Raw genomic sequence first — 18,069 nt, forward strand, 5'->3', positions numbered from 1 at the left:
ATCTATAACATATTCTGGATTTGCTTTTTTGTTTTTTTACTTGATTTCCTGTTGCTTTCAACTCATCTATTTTTCACTGTTGATGGTGGTTTGTGTTACTTCTCCAAGGGCATTTTCATACTAGAAAATTAATAAATGAGCAAATATTTATGACAGATATTTATGTGGACCTTTAGAAGTGACATTGTAGGCAAGTAAGACAGATTGATACTTTGGCCTGGGAAAATGTAATACAAAAATATCAAATAAAATTCCTGTGATTATTGAACTATTTTAAGGTCCAGACTAGAATACTTGGAAAAGGAAGAGATGCTATTTTTGAGGCATTTTGCAGAGTTTATCACATGTAAACTTCTCAACAAACTGTGAACCTGTGAGCTAGGTATTTTGTCACCAATCTTACATATCAAAATCAGTAAACCAACAACAAATTAAAGTGAGGAATAAGATATGTGCCTATACTACATGCCCTTAGTAGTAGGTGGTGGAGTCCAGACTCAACTCACTACCATAAGATTCTGAAGATCCATCCATTTTTATTCTACCTCAACTCATACAAATATTTGGAAATGGAAACCTTTGGTCAGTTTTGCACCAGAAGGCAGAGCTATAAACATGGGTAGAATTTTAAAAGATGAAGATTTTACTAATTTTTTTAAAGCACAAGACTATCTAGTAATGGAATAGTTTGCCTCAGAAGTGATTTCTGCCTTGCTGAAAGGGTTCAAAGGGAAGACGGATGACAATCAGCCTGAGATATTGCAGAAAGGACTCCTTCTGTTGTCTGAAGTTGGATTAGATGTCAGCCAAAATCCTTTCTAAATCCCTGATTCTATGCCTCTAGGGCCCTAAATGCTTTGTAGTGTGGAACAGAATATAAATAAGTTAAGAGAAGCGATCAACCAACAGATACTTATTACATTTCTACAGTGTGTAAGGCACCAAGATTCTCATCTCACACCATGAAGATAGCAGCTTCTCCTACTTACTCCCTGATCTCTGAGTGTGAAGGAGGCTTGGTGTCAAGAAGGAAGGAACCAAGAGAAAAAGCTGTCAAAAAAAAAAAAGGACTGGGGGTGGGGGGAAGCCAAATGTTAACTTCTTACCATTTGCTCAAGTCTGGCTCTTCATGAGCATCTTCTTAAAGTTTTGTGTTGACCTCTCCCTCTCCCCTGGGTGTCAGAATGGGGGGGAAGAATCCTGCTGATTGACTCATGAAACACATTACCAGAAGCTCTCTATTTTAATAGTTAAGGCCACGGAAGCAATTTGTACTTTACTTAGAAGTTTATTGCATTTTGATAATTGCTTTTCCCCTTGAACTGTAGAGTTTTAAAATATAATTTTTGACTGACTATAAAAAGGGAAAAAAAAATCCATATAACTTTAAGAGCATTTTCAAAGCTTTTAAAGTCTCCACTAAACCAATGCAGCCCAAAGTTACCTTGTTGAGTTGTTTCAAGTTAGCTTTATAATCATTTTTTTTTAACCCTCCCACATCCAAAACACCCAGAGAAAAAGAAAAGACAGAGATATTCTCTCTTACAGAGAATTCTCTCCAGGAACAGTGTTTCTGAAGGATGCATTGAAGGGAAGAGAATATCAAATAACTCGCCAACGAGCCTGGAGGGCTCTGTTTGTATGCACACAAATAAAAAATGAGCCTCAAGTACTCAAACTCATAGAACTCAGTAGTTGAACAGTGTCAGTGAAATTAGCTTTATGAATAAATTTTCCTACGGGTCATCATTTTTCAGGTGTGAACATCCATATGGGCTATTAATCAATGGTCTATGCTGGTTTATCAACATAAAAATAATGACTGATGGAGACCATCTCTTAGGAGTTACAAAACCCTTTTACAAATCTTCTCATACATACTCTGTACATTTGGAAAATATTTACTTTATCTAGATCCATACACATAGCCAGGATAGTTTAAGATACTATGTGCCATTTGAAAATGTTTCCTAGGATTGTTTTTGAATTTTTCCACTTCCCTCTAGCTATGTTTGTATTAGACTTAGATTTAATTAAATCAGCTGTTTTGTTTCAACACAGTGATGATTCACAAGTGTTGGTTAGCCAGTCATCTGAAAATCAAAAGAACAATTATCTGCTTGTCTATAATAATTTATATTCAGTAAACTATGTTCATCCTTTATTTATTTGATGATCATGACAACCTTTTATAGGATTATAACTTCTATTTTCTGGAAGAGGTCACCAAGCTAGCAGAAGGGTTTAGTGACTTGCCAGTACCCCACAGGTAGATAGCAATAAAGCCGGAGTAGAAACCAGAATTGTTGATTCAAGATTTAAATCGGAAGCACCCATTTTGAGACCAGTGAAGCAAATTATCTTCCACCCTCTTATTTCTGTGAATAAATGTGGATAATTGTGAATTTAGAAAAATGCAGACACCATAGGATAGAAGATAGTTTTCCACAAATGATTTATACTCAAACAGAATATTTCGAGTAGGGGGCAGTGCATGTAGAGCACTCATATTGAACATGTTTCCTTTTCTAGTGCAACCGATACTGAGTTTATTATAACATCTGTGTTATAAATCCATGGATGATAGACCCCTAGTGGGTGATGAGGGGGAAATTAGATGAATAACAGCTCATTTATCTAATATTCAGTACTTTTCAAAGTGCTTTCAGTTATCAGTGATATTTGATAAAACACCCTAGTGAGGTTGATAAGGCAGAGATTTGTAGTGTTGGGCAATAGAGCTAGTTAAGTGACAATGATGATTTTATAAAATTGAAAGCCTTGTAAACAACATATACCCTTCTATATAAATGTCCTAAAAAAGTAATGATAATTGAGCTCAGAACAACCACTGGACTCTTCAAGTGAATTACGTTACCTTCACACATATTCAGGGTATGCTGTTCTTCAGTTTATAAAGATGAGGAAACAAAAGCAGTTAGAAAAGCAGACTTCATTACTCGGGCAGTTAGTGCAAAACCAGCAATAGGTGGGAGCTAAGATAACAATGGACAGCCATACTTCATTCCTGGTGCGCCCTACTGTCTCTGTCAGAGGAAATTCTTCGCTAGCTGGGCCATGAGTCCAGTCATCGTGGCACTTCCTGTAATTTTTTAGGAGAAGCCATATCCTAATGTAAGTATAAAATGCTTTTTTCTCCATGAGTTTTATGGAAGCTTTTTCCCTCTTTGCATCACAAGGTTGTTCAATATTGTATTGGGAAGCACTTTGAACTCCTAGGAAGATAAGTGCTATTTAATTGCAAAGTGTTATTAGTCCTATGACTGTCATTATGTGCACCAGCACAATTTTACAGTTAATGCATCTCAATATTACTGCTGTTGACATTCTTCACTTTTTTTTTTTTTTTTTTTAACTGGCTCAACGGCAGAATTGGATGTCTCAGGGGACTGGTTATTGGAAATTGGATTCAGTGTCTCTTGCTTCTAGGTTTTTAATATCCAACACATTGCTCTATTACCCCATGCTGAATGGTATTTTAGTAGTATCAATACTGTCCTCACACACAATTCACAATCCCACAACATTAAGCATCAGATCTACTTGATGGGAAAAGATCAATTTGCAGAGATGCAGAGATGTAGTTCTTATCCAGACTTAATGATTTTAACATTTCTACCTGAAAAAATAATTTATTTCATTAATTGTATCCCATTTTTCTTCTTTCTTTAAAAAGAAGATATTTTTAGTTAAAATGTTTCATCTGTACTTGCTAAGACAATCTCATATGGCGTATCTTTTAGGTTCCTACTTCCCTTCACAAATTCTCCCACAACTAACTCCAAATGCATGTCTCCTAGTGAGACACAGATATTCATTTTGGTTTCATATCTGTTGACAAAAAGTAGTGACATATGTAAACTATATCAGGTGTTCTTTCTCATTTTGATCATCTAACAACTCAGTTCTTCGCCCGATCTTATTCCTTCCATATCTTAACCTCTCACTCCCATCTTATTAGCCATTACAGCCTGGATTGTCAAATTCCGTACTTGCCACCACACAGTACAGGCAGCTATTTGGATGGCTGAAACGGTGAAATTTGCATTTTGGAGTGAGGGAAGTAGAACTTTTGTGCAGAAAGGAAACAGAGTACTAAACATCAAATGAGCCAAAGAGGTAAGTAACTATTTTGTCTCCCAAAGCAAAGCTACATATTGAGAACCACCATTTATTCTTGATATTGCTAATTTTTACTGTCTGTGAAAATATGTGCAAAAATTAGGGATATAATAAATTCTGGCAAATGGAAACATGGCATTTGGGGACAGAATATGCCTTACAGTATAAAGAATTACGGTATATGATTTTCTTATCGGAATTTTATTCTAAAGTTATATTCTTTAATTACTTGTGTGCATGTAACACAGTTCAGTTCAACTCGGTATAATCTATCATGTGTTCAGTGTTCATTCATTAAATGTGAATGAACAATTTTTTCTATAAGTGCTTTTCATCAGGGATTTTAAAATATCACTGGGTAAATAGAGCCTATAGCATGTATACACGGAAAAAAATAAAACAAAAGATATGGGTTAATAGATTCTGTAGCTCAAAGCACTCTGACAAAGCATATAGCATTTTACAATTAAGATCACTATTATTATCATGACATAATAAATTATGCAATAATAGCAAGCTATACTTTAGAGAATCAGAAGGGAAACACCAAAGTGACTTAGATGAAGGTAGACTTAGATTAATTTTCCTTAATGGGGAAAAAATGTTTTGATTTCAGCTCTAAAGGTTATGCTGGACTTGAATGAGCAGAAGTAAGATAGTTAATCTTTGTCTTAGGTTAAATTTCCCCAGAAGTGAACGCTGAGGCAAGGATTCATGTATACAGGGTTCATCCAGAAGGTGCCAGAGTGGGAAATAAGACAAGGAAGAGAAGCTAGGAAGCCCAGGAGGGTACAGGAATATCCTACAAGGAACCTTAGGGAAACATGCTTCAGAATTATCCCATCCAAAAGCAAGCTAGCTGGGTTATTTACAGACCAACTACCAAGTCATTGGTTGAAAACTATTAGTGAGGATGTTCGTTCTTGGGCAGTTATGGCCAGACATGGAGTGGGTTCTAGAATTCTAGAAAAACAAACAAGCAAACAAAAAACCCAAAACAACAACAACAACAAAAAAGCAACCCTCAGACACACAGATTTTTTTTTTATATAAAACATTAAACAGCAGGGGTGCCTGGGTGGCTCAGTTGGTTAAGCATATGTCTTTCGCTCAGGTAGATTTCAGTGTCCTAGGATCAGGGAGCATTGTGTCAGACTCCCACCGGAATCTGCTTTTCCCTTTCTTCTGCCCCTCCCTTCCCTTGTGCATGTGCATTCTCTGTCTCTCTTTCTCTCTCTCCCAAATGAATAAATCTTAAAAACAAAACAAAAATGTAAAACAACAAACCACGATTAAGAAATAATGATGGATTGGACTAAATGAGATGAAATTTTCTATACAGGTTAATAAGGATACCACAGATAATGAGGAAACACAACTTAGGATAACTTACCCAAAGTCCTGATCAGGTCATAAGAACACCTACAAAATATGATTCTAGAGTTTTTTCTCATTGACTCTGAAATGAGAAAAGAAGGAGGTTACATCAACTATTGATGGAATTGGTTGAGAATGCCGCATTTAGTATAAAATCATGTTTTGCAATGTGGATATAGAGTTCAGACAGGTTAGGAAGAAAGTCCTGGTCCTATTCCTTATTGGCTATGAGAACTTGAGAAATTTACTACAATTTTCCAGTGGAAAGTGGAATTAACTACCATATACTATATTTAAATATTAAATATTTTCAGTCTGTAATAGTGTATAGCTCATGAGTAAGGTAATACAGTGTCTGCACGTATTATTAGCTTACAGTTGTTTGTTTAGCCCCTTTGTCTTTCACCATTCTTTCTCCATTTCTTCCTCATTTTTTTTTCTTTCTTTCGACCTGCAGGTGTACCAGGGCATGGAAATACAGTGAGGATCAGTTCCCCAAGGAATTTAAGTCTAAAATTTGGGGCATTAAATAATACTACCAATAATAGGCAGCAACAAATTTTCAGTAAGGTCTACCTTGGCAAAAGTAATACTACACAGGTGTAGAAAAGTATGAATTTCACAGATTTAACAACCTGTAGAGATAACTTTTCCAACCCATATTTATGCTGATGACAGAAAACCTAATCTTGTCAATTCAGGGTAAAGTCAGTAGTCATTTCTGTCTAATAGCCATCTTTTTGAGACAGAATCTATGAATTATGTAGAGTTTCCTTCTTCCCCCTTTCTTACTCCCTTCTTTTCTGGAAGGAGATAAGTTGCAAGGCACTAGGTTAGATACGAGTTATTAATGAAGTATAAGATTCTCCAAACTGACTTCTTCTGTGATATAAGAATAACAATAGCATTAATGATGAACAGAATAAAAATCACAATACTAACTGTTTACTGAAATCTATTATGTTTCAGTTGCTATTATACATTGTATGTATTTTTGTTTTCACTCTAATGCAGTGAGGTGGATACTGTAATTCCCCATTTTACTGATGAAGAATCCCCATTGATCATCTGCCTCTACTTTGACTGCTTCCACATTGCAATATCTATGTCTCTCCCTGCTTCCCAGGCACCAGGCCCACACATGTCTTTCTCTGTCTTTTTCAGGTCTGTTAGTCTGCTCTCAGCTACTTCTGTATCACCTGAAAGCATAGGGAATTTTGGATGTTATTCCACATCACACTGACCTGTGTGAGACTCTGTGAGGCTGCAGCTAGCCATCATGCTGTGTAATTGTTTCTCTCCCTGAAGGCACTATGCCAGCATCAGGATATATGACTTTCCTTAGTGTCAATTTCTGATTTTAACGAAGAGGTTAATACTTCCTTACTTCCACAGTGATGACGCTAACATTTGGAATTGATGCAAATGAGGGATTAGTAACTTGGAGGTGGACATAACCCAAACAGAAAGACCATCTTCCCCTCTGCCTAACCCTGATGCGAATGGCTATTCTTTGGGAACATAAGGTCTATACATTTCTAGATCAGGCTGTTCTTTTAACATAAAAGCTGCCCATTTCTAGATCTAGATTTCTGTGTCTAAAGGCATAAGACTGGAGTGTCTGCATGTCCACGGACGGACATTCTGCTCTGTCTTTTCTCAGAGTTACTCTACTTCCCCAAGGAGAAGTAGAAGGCAGAGAGCACAGTCACCAAAGAATGATTTTGGATTGGCAACATAGGGAAGAAAATATAATTCGTTGGATTAAAATTTCAGTGAAAATGTGAATTAGGAATGGGTTTTATAAAGGAGAGACTGTCAGTTACACTGAGAAACTAATAAGCTGATTTCCATCCACTGGGACAAAGGAGAAGGAAAGTAGAATGAATCACCATTTTCCACTATAACAATGACAGTTGGAAGACTGTTATGACTCTTCCGATGATAATAATTTCCATTTCGATAGGCTCTTTTTCCAAGACATCTAAAGTATTTTACAAGTGATTTTTGCCATCCATCCTCATGTATCAAAAAGCAAAGATACAAATACTTGCATCCTCATTTCATAGGCAGCAAATGCGTCTGAAGGATTCTGAATACACTGTGCTTTTTCCAAAGAAATTTTTAATAAGGTAGGCTGTGGAAACTGAAGCATTCAGTCATATCTGGGAAGGAAAAAGGACAGAAATATAATATTTGGACACAAAATCCCCTACAAGTTCTTATTATCTTCTTATAACCTATATTTTGAAAAGAAGAAAATCAGAGGATAAAATATTTTCTCTGTGTATTGTGACTTTTGATTAATACCAATTTTAGTCCTTTAACATTTAGACTTTATATACGTCTCCGATTCAGATGTTGTTCTTTCTTCCCTCATATCATGATATTTGTTATCTTCTTTTTTATTTAAGCCAACATCGAGGATGAGATAAGCATGTATGAGATGCTCTGTAACATTTTATTTACTCGGTGAGTGTGCATAATCTCAGGTGTGGAATAAAGGTCTATAAAGTTATTCAGCACAAGAAAGGAACTGAAGAATATACTCATTAAGAGAAAGGAAATATCCTGTAAATGGTGACAATTTCCCTGATTCTTTCCCTTTTTTCTAATTTAGAACACAGCTGCACAATGATCTTGTCTTTCTCTTCCAGCTTTTCACTCATTAAAAAAGGAGGGTTTCTGGTAATTATGTATGGCAGGCAGAATAATGGCTATCCAGAGATGTCCACATCCTAACCTCTGTAACCTCTGAAAATGTTGTTACATGGAAAAGGAGCATTAACGTTGCACATGAAATAAAGATTTCTCATCAGCTGACCTTAAGATTGGAGAGTACACTGGATATTTGGAGGGGTCCAATATAATCAAAAGGGCTCTTTTAATATAGAAGAGAATGCAGAAGAGTCAGTGCCAGCCTAATGTGGTGGCCATTGCTATCTCTAGCTTCCTCTGAACTAAGGAATGTGGGAAAGCCACAAAAATGGATTTCTCCCTAGAGCCTCCAAAAAGTAATGCAGCCCTTGCTGACACCTTAATTTTTTTTTCAGTGTTCCAAGATTTTTCAGTGTTCCAAATGTGTTTATGCACCCAATGAATGCTTCATGCAATATATGCCCTCCATAATACCCACCACCAGGCTCACCCAACCCCCCACCCTTCTCCCCTCCAAAATCCTCAGTTTGTTTCTCAGTGTTGACGGTCTCTCATCGCTTGTCTCCCCCTCCGATTTCCCCTTTATTTTAGCCCTGTGAGACCCATTTCACCCATTTCACTTCTGACTTCCAGAAGTATAAGATTATAAATCTCTATTGTTTTAAGCAACCAGGTTTGTGGCAATATGCTATAGTAGCAATAGGAAACTAATACGGTATGCAGTACACATTTAGTAAATAATTGAATGAATGAATGAGCCAACTAGAATAAGTCAGATCCTTTCATTTACTCACATTCCAAAATCTGAAAATGAGCTGGGAGAACTAGAGTTCACAGGCCACTTTCAAAAGATAGAATTAAAAACCATGACAATAGCAACGCTTTTATACATCATTTTTTAGTCCTAGTGCCATGCCTTGCATCTGTGAGGGAGAGCATAGTGTGGGAAAAGGAATAAATAGTTGTCCATAAGATATCCCAAAGGAAATTTTAGAAGTGCTCCAGTTGCACAATAATAGATATGCTAACATAGTGCCTATTGTGCTTACTGTGTGCATTGTTCTAAGCAATTTATGTCTATTAGCTAGCTTAGTCCTCACCACAATCCTCTGAGATATTTTTTATATCTCCATTTTGTGGATGGGTAGGATAAATCTCATGGTCACACAGCTAGGAAGTAGCAGAATCAGGACTCGAAGTCGTCATCATTAAAATATATTCCATCTAAAAAACTCTTTTACTTCCCTGTGCCATTTTTAATAAGTAGTTTTTGATTTGAGCATTAATTACTATGTTTTATGTCCATGTGAAGGGTAGGGATAAGATATTCTAGAGTGAGAAAACAATGTAAGACTGAGGGCAAGTCTAAGTCAGAGAAGCACTTTGCTCTGTTTTTTGTCTAAGGAATATAGAAAACTAGTGAAAAATGAAACTAGAAGGATATTTTGGGCTGATGTTTGGAGGTTTCTGGACTCTAGCATAAGAAATAAAATTCTATTCAGCCATCAGTAGGAAATATTTGTTTTTTAGTTGTTGTTGTAGTTTGGTTGGTGTTCCAGTATTTTGTTTTTGCAATTTAAGCACAGAAATAGGCTTTTAGAGTTTTCATGTGAGGCAGGTTGAGTGTATATTGGCTCATGTCAAGGGTGATGACAGCAGAAGCAATGAGGCATGGAGTTCAGTAAGGAGATCACTGCAGTCTCACAAATGAAGAGTGCTAGGGAGGTGAAGAAGTGCGTTGACTACTAACGTGGAACAGATGTAAGAACTGTAAGACTATTACGTAGGTAGAATTGGTTGTGAGGCTCTCAAAAGGTGGGAGAAACAAACTCGAATGGTTTTGAGCATTTGAGACTGGATGATAGACTTGTATTTAGTTTGTATTTGAAAGAAAGGATAATGAATTTGGTTTGAGGGAACACCATTGAAACTGAAGGAATCATCTACATCTGAGATATTTAGCCCCACGAGTAATAAGTGCCTGTTTTGTGCTTGCTTAGCTTTCAGGTATTTTGCAAACTCCTTCAGTAAAGTCTCCATTTTGGAGCTACTATTGTAAATTTCATTGATTGTAGCCATGACTGTGATCCCAGGGTCTCACTTGGATTCTTAGATACTCTATCAGTAATTCTACAGTCCTACTGCTCTGCTGCATTTTCACAACCTCTGGTTGGTGGTTGCTCTACCTGCTGAAATGAGCTTCTACTGATATAAAGAGACATTTTGGAAATTAGTAGAATCCTGATTGTGTAACCAGATGCAACCTAGTAATAGGCACCAGGACTAGACTTCTCCACCACCCGTAGAGGTCTTCAGGTGTTTTTGAAGATCAATGTGTTAACTGTGCGACTCAAAGCAGACTCCTCTCCTCTCTATTACAGATTCCTTAGACCCATTAGGCCATTAAAATATTGCTTTTCTACCACCTTGATATTAAAACCTATGGACCTTCTGTGGTTTTCTCTGGAGAGGTAGATGCTTCGGCAGAGAAGTAAGGGGTGTGTTCACCAGCTCAGCTTACACACCGGCCTGCTGCAACCTGCTTCTTCGTTGCCTATATCAAACTCCTAAGCCATGAATATCTGTAATGACAATCTTCTTTCAATTGACTGCTCAATTTCTATGTAGTTTAAAAATTCATCATAGTCGAAAGTCATAATGGATGTGCAAATTCTCATTTTTGTTAGAATCCATCATAATGCCTCACAATCCATTGCAACAATTACATTCAATCATGTTAGGAAAACTCTCACAAAGTTTATTACAATAATATTAAATACATCTTCCCCATTGGTCTTTAACCAAAGCAGTTTTTTATGTTGGAGTATAGTTTTATGAAGCTTGTCAAATGCCTATATTCCTTTTAGATCCAGGAAACTCCAAACCAAGTGTTTGGTTATTTGAATCTTCCTTGACAACTGCCCCACCTCCGAGTGAATTATTCACTTTCTCTTTTTTCTCTTTCTGACACTAAACCTTCTACATAGTTCTGTTGTTATACTGATAATGCCTATATTTTTATTCCCATGCCTCTAAATTCTCCCAGTGCACTATAAGGTCTCTGAGGGATATATGGTTTGGTCCAGGAATGTCAGAATCAGAAAAAGTCGACTTTTGTCTCCACCTTCCATCAATGACTCCACTATGTGACCAGGTCTCTCTCATCTTCACTTTCCTCATCTGAAATACAGGACAGATCTCAATACCCCATTTCTTATATACCTTGAAGGGGTGTGGTACGCAAAGGAGAATGCTTTGTAAACCCAGGGTGTTCTGCAGCTGCAAGCCTGATTTTCACCTGCTGGTCCATTTCTCTTCTTCAGTCTAGATTTGTTGGCCCATCTGACTCAGTGTTGCCCAATATTAACATAGGTGTTTCCGGTATGAAATAAGAGATTAACAAAAACACATACTCACATTCTCTCTCTCTCTCTCTCATACACACACACACACACACACACACGCACGCACGCACACAGATAACTGTTGCCTGTAGTGTCCTTGAACAGAAAGAAAAATGATATAAATAGCTGCTGTATGCAAGAACAGTGATCCACACCACGGTCAGACCCTTCCCAAAGTCCACTGGGAAATTAGACCTTATCAGTGTCAAGCATCAATTCACAATCACCACAACAAAGTGGCAGAAGTTGCTAGAGTGACACGCTCGGCTGCTGAGGCCAAGACTCTGTCACAAAGAAATGAAGAAGGACAATTATCCTGAGATTTAAGTCTGTGTAGACAGCCACCTTATATCATTCAGGACCAAAATTTTCACATTGTTAGAGCTCCCCAATGACTGTCCCCAACTACTGCCATATTACTCCCTATAGTTCACATTACTTTTTACAGAGTACACTGGGTCTGAACTTGGAGTCTAAAGAGGGATAAGGGCTACCACCAAATTACACTTGGTAAGTTTTGACAGCTTCAGGCAACCTGAGAAACCCTGAGCTGTTGTCCCCCTGGGGCCCCCCTAGAAAATGACACATGTATCTCATGAAGATATCCTAGCAGGTAGCATTGGAAAATAAATAAATAAGTCTCACTATAGAATACTGTCAGGTAATAAGTATCGAGTGGCTTTGGCAACTAAAGGCATCAGCCTCTTGGGGATATGTTAATCTGCTTGTGTCTGCTAGGAGGGAGGATGAACTGGCAGATGAAAGTCTGAGGCTGTCACTGCCTACAGGCAAGTGATGGGTGAACATCAAACTTCAATTCAGATGAACATCTCTACGCCTCGGTAGGAATTTCACTGTGGGGCTCAGTTGATTGGGAGGGGTCTGGAGGAGAGGAAACACACTGACACAGTCGTGCCACACACACCTCACCAGGCAACCTGACTTTAAGGGTAGTAGTGAATCTTCGTAAAGGGAAATAGAAAAACTTAAGTGCTGAATTCTGAGCTCTGCACAAGATAAGACTGTCAATAAATCTTAATGACAATAGGAAATATGCTTCAGTCCCTTATGAATTCTGGCCACAAATTAGTGCAACACACCGGCACATAATACCACTGAGAATGAATATGCTTGGAAACAAGGAGGAATGTTCATATTTAAGCTAAATGCATATCGCAACATAATGTTTAATATTCAGGGTACATGAGGTCAGGCTGTGAAGGCACTGTCGCTGGGACAAGACTTTTGGCTTTACCCGTAAATCAAGACACCTAAAGTCCTTCCTACTCTATTCCTTAAGATATTTTTCTAATATTCAGTGATTTGGTTGGTTCACATTCAAATTTTGCAAATTCATGTTTTGAGGAAAATGGTAACATGTAAATCAGGTTTTAATTTACCACAGGATTGGCTAATGAGATTATTTAGAGATTTTTTTTTTAACTCCTAAATATTCACTTCTTAACAGTATCTCCCCTCTATTCAATGTCAGATTGGCAAATACACCATCACCATCACCACCACAAAATAACAAAAAACATGTTCAGAATGTTTTCTTTTCCTGGGCCCCATGTCCTGCATTTTGAACCGATTATGCCATCTCACCCTTACACTGACCATATGAAGTTGGTGTTACCGTTTCCATCTTGTAGAAAGTAAACTGAGGCAAAGACTGCCTGAATAAGATCACCAGCTAGCAATGGATAGAGCAAGAATTTGAACTTTAGAAGATTCTAAAACAAAGAGTATACACTTTGGAGACATTCATTTTGTCACCCTCATATTTAATATGGATGATCAGTCCTGGTCAGAGTTTTGAGTCGAATTTGTACATTGCAATAGGATGTTCATCAGGTGGCCGCGTGGTATTATATCCTGCATCTTACCTTTCTTCAAACAAGATGCAATCTAGCAAAATTGTTGGTCAGACAGATTAAAACAAAACAAAACAAAAAAAACACAAAAAAACAGTCAGATAACCTGTAGAGCTTTAGTTGTGAAAACCACTGTGGTAAAAAATAAAAACCAAAAACTGTATTATCAAATTTTTATTTACATTCTGTTCTCCCATTTCGAATGATCTCACTGAAGGACTACAGCTATGTGAGGAAAAGTCATCCCCCAGACATTCCACTCATAGGATATGTGTTGCTGTGTAATTCTTGATTTTCCCAAGGCAGGTCTAGTTCTGTGTAGTGTAGCCTTCTGTCAGATGGTGCATCCCTATGTTTTAACTGGCAAATACAAACAGTGTATTTTTTAGAATACTGGCATTATCTATTTAAAAGTTAAAAAAAGTTAGATATAGCTATGTCTCCATATACAGAAATTAAATAATGTATACCTATACATATGTATGTTGAAGATAGACATATGCTTTGAATTATGAGCAGTAAATCTTAGTTTTCTGATTTCCATTGTAAAACTAAACATGTATTTTTGAGAAGTAAACAAAAAACACCTGAACCCTTGGACATGATATAATCATCCTTAAGAATGGAGAAAATCTCTTAAAAGCATATATTGAAAAGAAATTCGGTCTTATAAAATGCTAATGATCCTAGAGATATGTCTCATATTATAAATGCAAATTAGTTAGTATTCTTTTTTATATTTGGGAAAATGTATTGAGCATCCACAGGGAAAAAAAGACTGACAGCCTAAGAGGAGAGAACACGCTGGAGTGTGAAGTTCTTTAGCTTTTAAATATCTTTGGTTCCCAGTATTCCTCAAGAGGAGGACATGTCCCTGTCTTTCTTCCTCAAATCCTTTCTTTAGCACTCCATGAAAGTTACTGCCTTTAAGAGATGAAATAGATTGATCTGAACTAATGGGGAGAGGCGTGCACGCGCGCTCTCTCTCTCTCCTTCCGTCCCTCCCTCCCCCTCTCCTCACTAGCTCCCTCTCTCCCTCACCTTCCTCTCCTTTCTCCCTCTCTCTTCCTCGTTCTCTCCCTCCATAAAGAAGCATACATACACATGCACATTCATATACTCATGTACTGTAAAAGAATTACTAAACACCTCTTTGTTGTGATTTTTAAAAAGTATATATTCATGGTATAGAGTCTAAAAAGTGAAGAAAAAAAATAGAAGACATCAAATATAGCCCATAATCCCAAACCTAAAGAAATTAACTCATAAAGCTTTGCTCTTTCTTTCTCTGTATATGTATTTGCTTAGAAATATCGACAGTGGTACATCCGTACACATATTTTAAAATCCTATTTGATGCATTTAATAGAATTTTGAATATCTAAGATAGAATGGAGAAAGAGATTTCTCCTTTTTTTGTAGAAGAGATGGGATTGGTATTGGGCAGAGTAAAGGACATATGGAGAAAAGAGAGGTAAAATACTCCAGTATTCTACAGAAGAGATACTATCAAACAACAGTTATAGAGGAAACTTCCGAACCTGGAGCTTCTGAACATGGCTGGCCAGGAGACCATTTGCTGAAAGGATCAAAACTTTTCAGTGTACCAAAGAGCTGTTCTTCCAAGTTTAAGAATGTTTAAGTTCTCAGATGGAGAAACAGCCATGTCTGAGAAGAAAACAAAACAACCATTTCTATTATGATATCAGTAGAATTACAATACAATAACACAATTAATTGTCACTTAGGAGTTTCTTCTAGTGTGCAGTTGGAGAGATATCTATCTATCTATCTGTCTATATCTGTATCTCCTTGATAATTTAGTTGTGTTAATTCAAATGTAATATTTTATGTTCTCTTAATAATGTTGACTTTATTAATGCATCTTTTTTTTTTAAAGATTTTATTTATTTATTTGAGAGAGAGACAGTGAGAGAGAACATGAGCTAGGAGAAGGTCAGAGAGAAAAGCAGAGTCCCCATGGAGCTGGGAGCCCGATGCGGGACTCGATCCCAGGACTCTGGGATCATGACCTGAGCCGAGGGCACTCGTCCAACCAACTGAGCCACCCAGGCGTCCCTTATTAATGCATCTTATTATGATCCTTGTATTTCCCCAGCAAAAAATCAGTATATTACTTGGAGCACAGTTCGTACCCCCAAGAACTTTAAAATAAGGGAAAAAAACCTGACTTTTGGGTCCTAAACTATAAAATAAGTACCTGAATCATAGCAAAAATGCATAAACATATTAAAGCATTACAATGAGTCCAGAGCTAGTATGACAAAATTGTAGTCTGACTGAAGACTAATTTGTCTAGAGGGAAAAAAAAAAAAAAAGGAGTAAGCAGAAGTTATCAATAGGACCTCAGGTAAAGGAGGGATAAACTATAAATGCTTATCTAAATGCACCCCTAGAGTGTAGAGTGCCCTGATTCAGGGTGTGATCTACTCTTTCTCATGTTAAGAATATCAACATTTTCTGCTCTCCTATTCACTAATTCAATTTCTGATTATAATGTGACATCCCATGTAGCACTTCCACCATCAATGAATGAGTGGTCAGAGCACATGTTCATCCAGGCTGTTTGACAATTATGTTACTGTCAATTGTTATTTTGACAGAAGAATAGAGAGTACAGATATGCTCACTTGTATTTGTTCAACCTTGGGGTGCTGTGTAGATAGTTTCTTTCTTTTCTACACTAAGAGCCACATCTTAGACAGTGTTGATTTTACTAGTTATGTATGTCTTGTCTAAAAATACATAATATGTAGTCTCTGATATCTCTTGGCCACTCGGGAGTTGACGTCTTCACGGCAACACCACAACCTTCCTGCAACATTCCTCCATCTGGCAAGTCTGCCAGATATGTTTTCATCTTAGTGTCAGTATTTCTGTGTTCAGCTGGAGTTCAGGGATTGTGTGATAAAAGAATACAAAGGAAGGAGAGGAAAGACAAAAGTGGATTCATCTGTGATAGAGATATCAAAGGATAAAAGTTATGTGTAAGAAATCGTCCGAAGTGTAGGAAGATCAACAATTCAAGAATAGATAGAGAGGCCATATAGAATTAATGGCCATCCATGTTGCATCAGCAGAGGACAGAGAAAATGAAAAGAAATTCTGCTTCTGCTTGAGAGGGAGGAAAGGAAATGTCTAACATACCCACCCACATCTCTGCAATTAAGGGCAAAAACTAATGATCATTTTGGGCAGAAAGGACACTTATGATGACAGTGTCCTAAGGCAAAAGGTTCCATGATATCCCTGATTTTCAAAGACCTTTTTGAACCTTCTAATTAGATGATGCTTCATTATGTTCAACATGCCTTTTTATATAATTTAATTGAGTAGAGTATGTGGATCCTAATTCATTAATAGCATTCCTCTGGCAATTTCATATCCTATTATTATTCAAGCAAAATGCAATTTTTTAACCAGCAAAATTCTTAGGGTAATTTACCAATATCCATTTCTCCATAAAACCCATTTCCATGTAATGATATTTACCGTGCTCTGTATCATAAGGCTTTGCTAACCTTCTGATTTACTTAGCATTTAACAAGCACTTATTTAACACCTTCTGTGTGCATAGGCAAGGTCACCCTGATGTACAGCCCTGGAGCACTGTCAGCTCCTCAGAATAGTATCTTGTATGGTGTGAAAGCATGTGGCTGCATGTGGCAGCACAGAGCTAGGCTCTGCTGAAAGCTTTGGGCAGACAGTGACCTAAAATGCCTGATTCCTGCGCAAGAGACTAGTTCTCAAACCTCCACAATGGTTATTTTCATGCATTGAATGTTTGTGTCCTCCCAAAATTCATGTTGAAATTCTACTCCCCAATGTGATGATCTTAGAAGGTGGGGATAGTTCAGCCATGCTGGTGGAGCCTTCATGAATGGGATTTGTGTCCATATAAAAGATACCCCGGAGAGTTCTCTTGTTCCTTGTACCATGTGAGGAGGTAGTGAAAAGATGGCCACCATGAACTAGGAAGTGAACTTCAGCCAGACAGCAAAAGTGTCTCCACCTAGATCTTGGATTTCCAGTTTCCAGAACTGTGAGAAATAAATTTCTTGTTTATACCACACAGTTTACAATTTTTTTTGTTATAGCAGCTTAAACTAAGACAGTTGTTTTGAAAGGATCACTGGTGAGAACCTGACTAGAGAATGAAGGAGGTAATACCACACCTCTATGTTTTACAAACACCAGCCCCCATAAGGAGTAATGACGTCCCAAGAACTTTGCAATTGTCATAGGCAGTTCTGCATTCTTGAGTGGTAAGTGGCACAACTTATGGTAGGGGATAATTTCCTTCTCTATATCCACTATATCCATAATTGCAGTTCAACTATATACCAAGACTTGTATGATGAATCAAAGAACACTAAGGAAATCTGGGTTGTAATAAAAGACAGTTAAGTTTCTGTGTAAAAGTGTGAGGGAGGGAGAAGCTGGCTAAGACTGCATGTCCAGGGACCGCTGGAGAGGCATTTCTAGAAGTCTTTACAGGAACAGTGAGAGGTGACAATCTGTTTGGAAGGAGAGGCTAGGCTGTTACACTGGAGCTACTGAATTAACATATCGAAGATACTGCTTTTACTCAA

At 37.4% G+C, this 18,069-nt stretch overlaps 1 long non-coding RNA gene across 1 annotated transcript in view; it reads left to right on the forward strand.

Moving 5' to 3' along the window:
- Positions 1 to 4,001: 4,001 nt before the first annotated feature.
- The window catches only part of LOC309848439, a 108,414-nt gene continuing 94,346 nt past the window's right edge, over positions 4,002 to 18,069 (forward strand). The window contains exon 1 of the long non-coding RNA XR_014303046.1: positions 4,002 to 4,140. This is a non-coding gene — a long non-coding RNA (uncharacterized lncRNA). The remainder of the gene's footprint in view (positions 4,141 to 18,069) is intronic.

This window comes from Mustela nivalis, assembly GCF_964662115.1.
Source record: "Mustela nivalis genome assembly, chromosome: 14".
NCBI classification, from domain to species: domain Eukaryota; kingdom Metazoa; phylum Chordata; class Mammalia; order Carnivora; family Mustelidae; genus Mustela; species Mustela nivalis.